This window comes from Macadamia integrifolia, unplaced genomic scaffold (assembly GCF_013358625.1).
Source record: "Macadamia integrifolia cultivar HAES 741 unplaced genomic scaffold, SCU_Mint_v3 scaffold2753, whole genome shotgun sequence".
Classification (NCBI taxonomy): Eukaryota; Viridiplantae; Streptophyta; class Magnoliopsida; order Proteales; family Proteaceae; genus Macadamia; species Macadamia integrifolia.
Window position 1 is genome coordinate 6,513 of NW_024868937.1, and position 8,091 is coordinate 14,603.

At 39.4% G+C, this 8,091-nt stretch overlaps 1 pseudogene; it reads right to left on the reverse strand.

Moving 5' to 3' along the window:
* Window positions 1-1,481: 1,481 nt before the first annotated feature.
* On the reverse strand, window positions 1,482-5,667 carry LOC122067196 (annotated as a pseudogene).
* Between the last annotated feature and the right edge of the window lie 2,424 nt (window positions 5,668-8,091).

Below are 8,091 nucleotides of genomic sequence, written 5' to 3' on the forward strand. Positions count from 1 at the left end.
CTTCCTGACCGGATTCAATGATAGATCTAACCTCAATCAAGCGACTTGAGCTTTCCTCTCGCCCCTATTGCTCTAGGGACTTTTAGACAATCAAAACCACCGAAGGATATGGGAATAAACAACAATATATTCTTGATAGAGGTTTTGATTACAATGCACAAGAGTCTAGCGATGGACCCTGTGGAGAGAATTTTGAAATAAGATAGAGAGTTCTACCTACTTCTACCTCTAAAAAATGAAAAGCAAAGGAAATAAAGAGTTGCATTAGTGTTGGATTCTTATGTGATTGGTCGAAGCCTTTCTTTTGGATGATATTCTTTCCTTATATAATTTGTGGATTTAATTGTTCTCCACATACGCCACCAACCCACTACTCCCATAAAGCTGGGCTCCAATACGCTCCACAATATGCCTGACACCTGTCCCCTAATGGGCATACAGATGCTTCCATGAATCCTGCAAAGGGTTGAGCGGCAGGGGCATTGTTGTACATGATCATCTGATCATCGTGGCACTTCACATGTGACAGTCTCAAAGCCTACTAGATTTGCTGATATTCTAGATGGTGCAGCACTGGCTATTTGAGAAGGATTATTTAAGGCTTTAGCTAAAGGGATTGATCGTTTATGGAAGAGAGTGACAACCGTGAGGTGGTTTTGTGCTTACAAAACCCAAAGAGATGTATATTAGGCATTTGATATGCTACCTTGATGTTTGTACTTTTCATCATGTTTCCAAGGAAAGCAACTACTCTGCTGACTCCCTTCCAAGAAGGACCCTAATCTAATAAGCATACAATAATTTGACCCAATTCCATTCCTTAATTATCTTTTGATTTATCCTCAAATGATATTATCTTTTGATTTATCCTCAAATGATAGGAGTGTAATCCGTGATCATCAGTAGATACTTCTTTTTACCAAAAAAATAAAAATAGAAAAGATATAACCTTGTTTTAAAAAATAAAAAGTTTTAAGACCTATTTACGCTTTATATCGTACCAATGGATCAGTCAAACTCGGGAACAACTTCTTCAATACTAACCCAAACGACTCTGACCAGTCCAATTTTTGAAACCATGTGTCTCAAGTACTTAAGATAACCGTGTCACCCATCTGTATTGCAGACTGCCGCGCATCTTATTGTGTGCGAAGAGGACACGGAACGCTCCCACGTAAAGAACCACTTCAATAAAAAAATTAATGAAAAAGTAACTTCTTAGATGTTATGACTTTACCCAAATATTATTGGAGAAATGATTTTTTTTCCATCACACGAAAAGGGTTCACCACCATCTAGGGTCCCAAAACAACCCACCCCCCGGCCAAAAAAATTTCCCCAATTCCCCTTCACCTTGGCTTTAGGAAAACTTGGTGCTATATTAATCACCCACCAATTCAACCCGTGTCCCCAACATTACTCGTCAGTTTAAGCTTAAATAATAGAGGGAAACAATAAGAAAATAAACATGCAAACCAAACTTGAGACCACGGAGAACCTCAGAGGACTATGTGGGATTAAAGGAGCAATCATGTATCACCTATCAAGTCAAAATTGAAATTGGATTTTATCCCAACAACCAAACTCTCCAAAATCAGCTAGCATCTAAAAGAAAAAGAAAGCCACATGAAAACCTGCTATTGGAACAAAATAGTACCAACGAAAACTACTGCAAAAAGAGACAATAGATGTACAGACGAGAATATGGAATATCTTTTCAAACTTTTGGATCAGTACTATTCATCATCATCCTCATCAGCTCCAGCCAGAGTTCAGGGCATTCAACCGCTCAATTAACCTAGCCTTCCTCTCTTCATAGGTCAATTTTTTCAAGTTGTACCTGCAATGCAAAAGCAGAAAAATCATACCAGGCACAGTATATCAATCTGTGGACCATAATGCATTCCACATTAAGTAAAATGGTTGAATAGATGTGCTATGCCCCAACGCAACGAACGTAGCCCACGAAACACAAAAAATAGAACATTACCACCCAATGTTGGTCCCACCTATGTAGGGTCCTAGGAGGGGTGAGTTTGGGCCTTTGAGGTTCGGTCCTGACCTTCAGCACTTTTTTAGCAAAGTGGCCGCCCTCAATACTCAAACCCGAGCATTTTCACTGGCACCCCTAACATTTTACCATTGCTTAAAGAGCAATGGCCCCTGTATCCGAGGAAACACAGATGACAACTTATACCCATTACAAAGTAAGACTCTGGCCTCACCTCTTGTGCTCCTTGAGGGGTTCCTTCTGGGATTTCTTCAAGGTTGGATCAGCACGAATGGCAGCATGTACCTTCTTATATATCTTTTCCATGCCATCAGGGTCAATTCCTCTCTTGATATATTCACTGAAATGAGCCTGGTATTTCTCTGGTTCATCCTCCATCAATTGCTGCAGATCTCCAATTCAACTGAGAAACTAAGAAATTGGAGATAATATATCATGCTTTATTCTCATTAGCTGAGTAAGATCGTAAATACAGGGCTCACCCTCATGTAAGCAGCAACATGGCCACCATAAATGTACTTGTGGTGGACATCAGCATTGAGCTGCTTGTCCTCCTTACTGAAACCAGCAAACCTCTTGTCACTGTGAGGAATATCAAGTCCACCATCCAATGCTCCCTGAAATTAATGCCACAAATGCAAATAATAAATAAGACATTTAATAATGGTTAAGCATATCCTCATTCAGCATTTAAAAAAAGATTTTCAGTTCCGAATGAAAAGTGATTTTAGAATCCTACAACAATATCAGCACAGCTATAGCCAATTATACTCAATGACAAAACAATAATGTAACAGTGATAAATTTTACAGTCAAATTCTACAAACACTCAGAAACTAACCAATTTGGAAAAGCTTTAGACGCACAGCTTCTAAAATTTTTCTTTTTTTTTTTTTTTTTGGGGAGGGGTGGGTGGGAGGGAAAACATTGACTAATATACACAAACAAATGCCCTGTTATAGGGAAAGAATAACCACATGCAATATATCAGTACACTGCACAGACATCCAACAATAGGTAGGTGAATTGGAGTTCATTAAGATCTCAAAAATTTTTACCAAAAAAGTATCATATAAATACATTTCCTGTTTCCCACCATCCATAGAGCCTCCTGGCTAATTAGGAATGGTGTACAAAAATCACCAGTGGGAAGCTAAAAGCCCAACAGGAATAGCTTCCAAATGCACATCAAACTACGACTATATAGTCATTTGCTTTTCAAACAAAAGGGCAGAAGTCCATTCTGAAACAGTACCCAGAATGATGAAGCTAGGGAACAACACTCCAATTAAACAAGATTAGTATATAATTATACCTTCAGAGCACCAAAAACACGATGCCCAGTAGTTGTTTTCACAAGGCCAACATCAAGAAGGGCACGGAAAGGCCTCCGGCTTTCAGTAAGTTCAACCGAGAAATCTTCACCCGTTGCCTGACAGTGTATGCAATACATTATTAAATCCTCTAAAATACAACTAAGAAATCAATATAAACCTTCAGAATTTAACAGATACCTCAACATTTCCTTGATACTCCACATCCATCTCAAGCATTTTCAATACCCGGCGTGCAAGGAGAAGCCCAGTGCAGTAAGCTGGTTAACAGAAATGTTATAACCTCTGTTAACTATTTTTTGAGATAAGGAGCAGAAAGAAAGAGATGCATCATGAAAATTGATTTAATACCTGCTGCATAGTTGGTCAAACCAACTTCAAGCCCATAGTGTGGAAGCTCATGAGCATAAGCCACTGCAAGAACCATATCACCAGCAATACTAGCAGATATTATTTGTGCGATGATGTCCTTGTTGCTCTAATAAAAATGTTAAGCTTGACAACATAATAATCAATAAAGGGCATTGCCCAACAGCTCTACTACTGATGTAAATATCAAACAACAAACAAATCTATGGCCATCAATTGAACAAACTTCTTTGTCCATCCAAAATGGGCTCAAGGTGACTTAGTCAATAGAGACATCCGCCTTCTTGTACAATGTTATGGCCATACTTAAGCTCCAAACCTTTTGTCTTGGAATGTGATAAATTTGCAAAAAATACTGACAGAAAAAAAAAATGGAAGCCATCGTTTTCTATGAAGTCTTAAATTAAATTAGGATGGTAGAATAATATTTGTAATTAAATTTCATGGAGACACCTGAAGCCTAAATCCTAAAGCTTATCAATGCTACAATGTAACTTCAAATAGAATGGCCTATCAATTCAAATGGACAGTGATGAATCATTTGCAGAGACAATATGAGCATCCAGGAATTCTACCATCTTCAACAAATAATGTCATTTCTAGATGCTTACCATGCTTTTGAAGATTACACATGTAACATGGATGCTAGAATACCATCCAAACTCCTAAAAGTCATGTGCAAGTTACACCACAGAATCTATCCAGATAAAATATAAACATAAATACTGTTGGATACAGATCGAACAACCAACCGATATTTCGGCGTGTTGTACTTGTTTTTGTCCTGATTAATCAAGTGAATCCTAGCCCGATAATCCGTCTTCCCCTCTGTATGCCGCATAATTAAATATGAGAGTGGAATTGAAAATATTTTTTGAACATAAAAGTAAGAAATGGAAATGAATGTCAGTACCTCTTCTTCTCTTGAACTTAACTTGAAATCGTTTAAAGTAGGCTTTTGACTTTTGTGCCTTAACGAAGGCCTACATTGCACAAAGAGAATGCATCACAATGTATAAGTGATGAGAGAGAAAAATACCAGACAGTAATGCTCTTGGTTAAAAATTCGAGAAAAAAATAATAAAAAGCAAATGACACGCAATAGCTTCCAAATCAACCACACTTTAGAAAAGTTCATAAAGGATGAGGCCTAAAAGAATCACGAAGGATTAAACAGAGCCCCTATATTCTTAAATGTCAATAAAAATTGAATAAACCTAGTAAGGAACAACCCAAAAAATTAAATAAGTAAACAAATAGCACAATCCAACAAAAAAGTCAAGAAACTAGCAGCAGAAAACTTAAAAGTGGTCAACGTCTGCTTCAAAATGTCAAAGCATAGTAATGAACAAAACCAAAGAATCTTCACGTTTAGGAGAAAAAAGTCGATCCGAACACCAGAACAAATAAACAAACGACAACAATACCTCAATTGGAATCAAAATATTGAAAACCAAAGCAACTTCACATTTCGTAGAAGAAATCAGATCCAAACACAACAATAAATAAATAAACAAAAATAATACCTCAACTGGAATTCGATGTACGAAATACATCAGAAAACAAATTTCAATGCTTATGAATCGAAAACGTGTAGCAAAATTATGATGCACACGAATCTAAACGCTTATACAGAAAGTAGCTACCATAGCCCGCAACAACGCAGATTGAATTAGACGATACTTATGCCATTATACGCACACATACAGAACAGTATACGAATTCAGAGTAACAAAAATGATGAAGAGAAAAAGACTGATCAAAGTGTCAGTCGATGGAGGCCATGTAATCAACGTACCATGATTCTTGCAGAGCTTCGGTCGATGAGCTTGGGCCCTTGAGGTGTTGCGAAGGGAATCCCAGGCCTGAGACGGCTCACGCAATTTATAGTGCTGTTGCTAAACCCTAATTTCGTTTCTTTGTTTTTATATTCTCCATTTTAGCCTTCCTTGATTTGGTGCGTCCACAGGCCAAGTCCGGGATCCTTATTCCTTACCCACCATATTAGATTATTAGTACCGGTCAGTTTGGTAATGCTTGTCTTTTCACCCAAAAACACAGAAAAAATGCTCGTCTGGAGTATTTCTTTTTCGTTTTTCGTTTTTCGTTTTTCCTTCGAACAATATTTAGGATGGAGACACTTGTGTTTTTTTTTTCTAAATTACACCTGAGGTGCCCTAATAAAGGCCGTTAGGGGTTCCCAAAATTTGAAAGTAGACGTTTGGGGTTTCTTATTACATGTTTTGTTTTAAGCCAGATTTATTTCCTATTTTACCCTTGATCCCCCAATCACTCACCCATCACAACCACCACCCACTAGGGGTGTCAACGGGTTGGTTTGGCTCGTTTTCGATCAAGGTTGAGTCAGTTTTGGTAACACTCTTAATCCCTCATGATGAACAGTGTTGACTTTAAAACATGTAATGTGCTTATTATGACTATGTCGAAACATAAATACGACAAGTCGCTCTGGCAATAAACCACAAAACAAGGGTGCAATTTTGAATAGTTTTCTCTAAGTCCACATGTCAATCCGACTATTCCCAACCGCTTTCCCAATCGTGTCCCACTAGACCGCATCATCCATGATCCTTAGGAGCACGTCAAAGTAGCGTCATTGGGCATCCTCTTCATAACATGGTCTCAAGTAGAGGGAATCCATAGGATTAACTTAGTTTGATCAAAGTGGCTCACATAGTGATAAAGAAGGGACACGATTGAGAAAGCGGTTGGGAATAGTCGAATCCCACGTCTCAATTCAGTCATTCTCACAAACAGTGGTAACAAAAGCATAAACAGTATGAAATATATGCTATGGTACAACTCTCACAAAGGTGGGCATGTCACTCATAAAATAAAAAAAACACCATACAAGTCTTGGTTCAGACGCACTTTCAAGCGTCTAACCTAAGTCAATCAGCCTAGTCACCCCCATGGCACCGGCCTAAATTTCCATACTCGGCTATAAGTAGACTACACTAAGATGTGGGATCTCTGTGTTCACCATAGCAAGATCTCATCTTACCTCTAACTAAGGCGCCACTTAGCTAAAAAATTGTCAGTTTATCTCGCTTGCTATCTTAAGCGTCAAGGTGAATTTGGCTCATCTTACTCACTGTTTCCAAGCGCCAAGGTGAATCACCCGTGTGATTGGTCAATTCAAGCCTAATGACATATTATCACACCCTGCCTCTAATAGATCAAGGCTTGCGGCACTGGACACCTCACTGTATCCAGTCAACCTATTTGCTCAGGATCCGAACTCAGGGTGTGATACCCTACTTTTTAAATCCGGTCTAATTACACGGTTGACCCGGTTTAACCATGCAGGACCCGAACCGGAGAGGGTTAAGGTGAGCTCCTTATGAACCATGATGGCAAGGGTAACTTTAAACACCGGTTGGCGGGACAAGTCCGAGTCAGTGCCAGAGGAGACGGGTGTACCCAAGCCGTGTACATGCACATATCATATGGCCATGTACGAATAAAGCAGGTATGTAGCCGTATCCTAAAGCGCATACGTATAATATACCTTATGCCAAGAGTGAGATTCGTGTTGAGAGTCGAATTCCATCAAAATCCCACTTGTTGGCCAATTTTTGGCCCTCAGGTGGGCGGTCACAGGTGGGCGCATCCGCCCACCTGAGGATGCGCCCACCTGAGTGACCCACCCATGTGGTTCCTTAGTTGTTTTAGAAAGTATAAATAGCATTTATGAGTTTTCCATTTTCTTATTTATGCCATTCGGGTGGTTGGTGAAAAGAGAAAAGAGGAGAGAGAAAAGAAGGGAGAAAAGAGAACAGAGAAGAAGAAAGGGGAGGAAGAGGAAGAAGGAATGGATTTAAGCAGCGCCAAGGCTTGATCTTCCCATTCCAATGTCGAAAGAGTGATCCCCAATGCGAGATCTACGTTTAGAGGTGAGCGAAGGCTACATTCCCTAAAGTTTCACCATACCCAAGTAAAACCCTTGATTTGGGATAGTGTTTCTTGAGGTTTTGTAAATCCCCCTTGAGATGATGAATCTAAGGTTTAATAGATGATTTATGTATTGATTTTGAAGGATTTGAAGAAGCGTTTCAACAATTGGAGGAGCATTGGTGATTTGAAGTGATTTTGGGGTTTTTGAAAGAGTTCTTGAGCAAAGAAGGTAAGATGGCTTCCATTCCTTAAATCTAACCTAGATCTAGGTTAGAACCATCTTATGAGACTTTGAATGTGTGGAGAATGGATTTGGAAAAGCCCCATTTGATTCCCCAAAGGTTAGGGAAGGTTTTGGGGAAAATGGTATTTTCCCACCAAGACCGGTGGGCCAAATGGCCCGCCTGAGGGTACCCACCTGAGAGGACAGGGCCTCGGGGCCAACCGGCGGGCCCTACC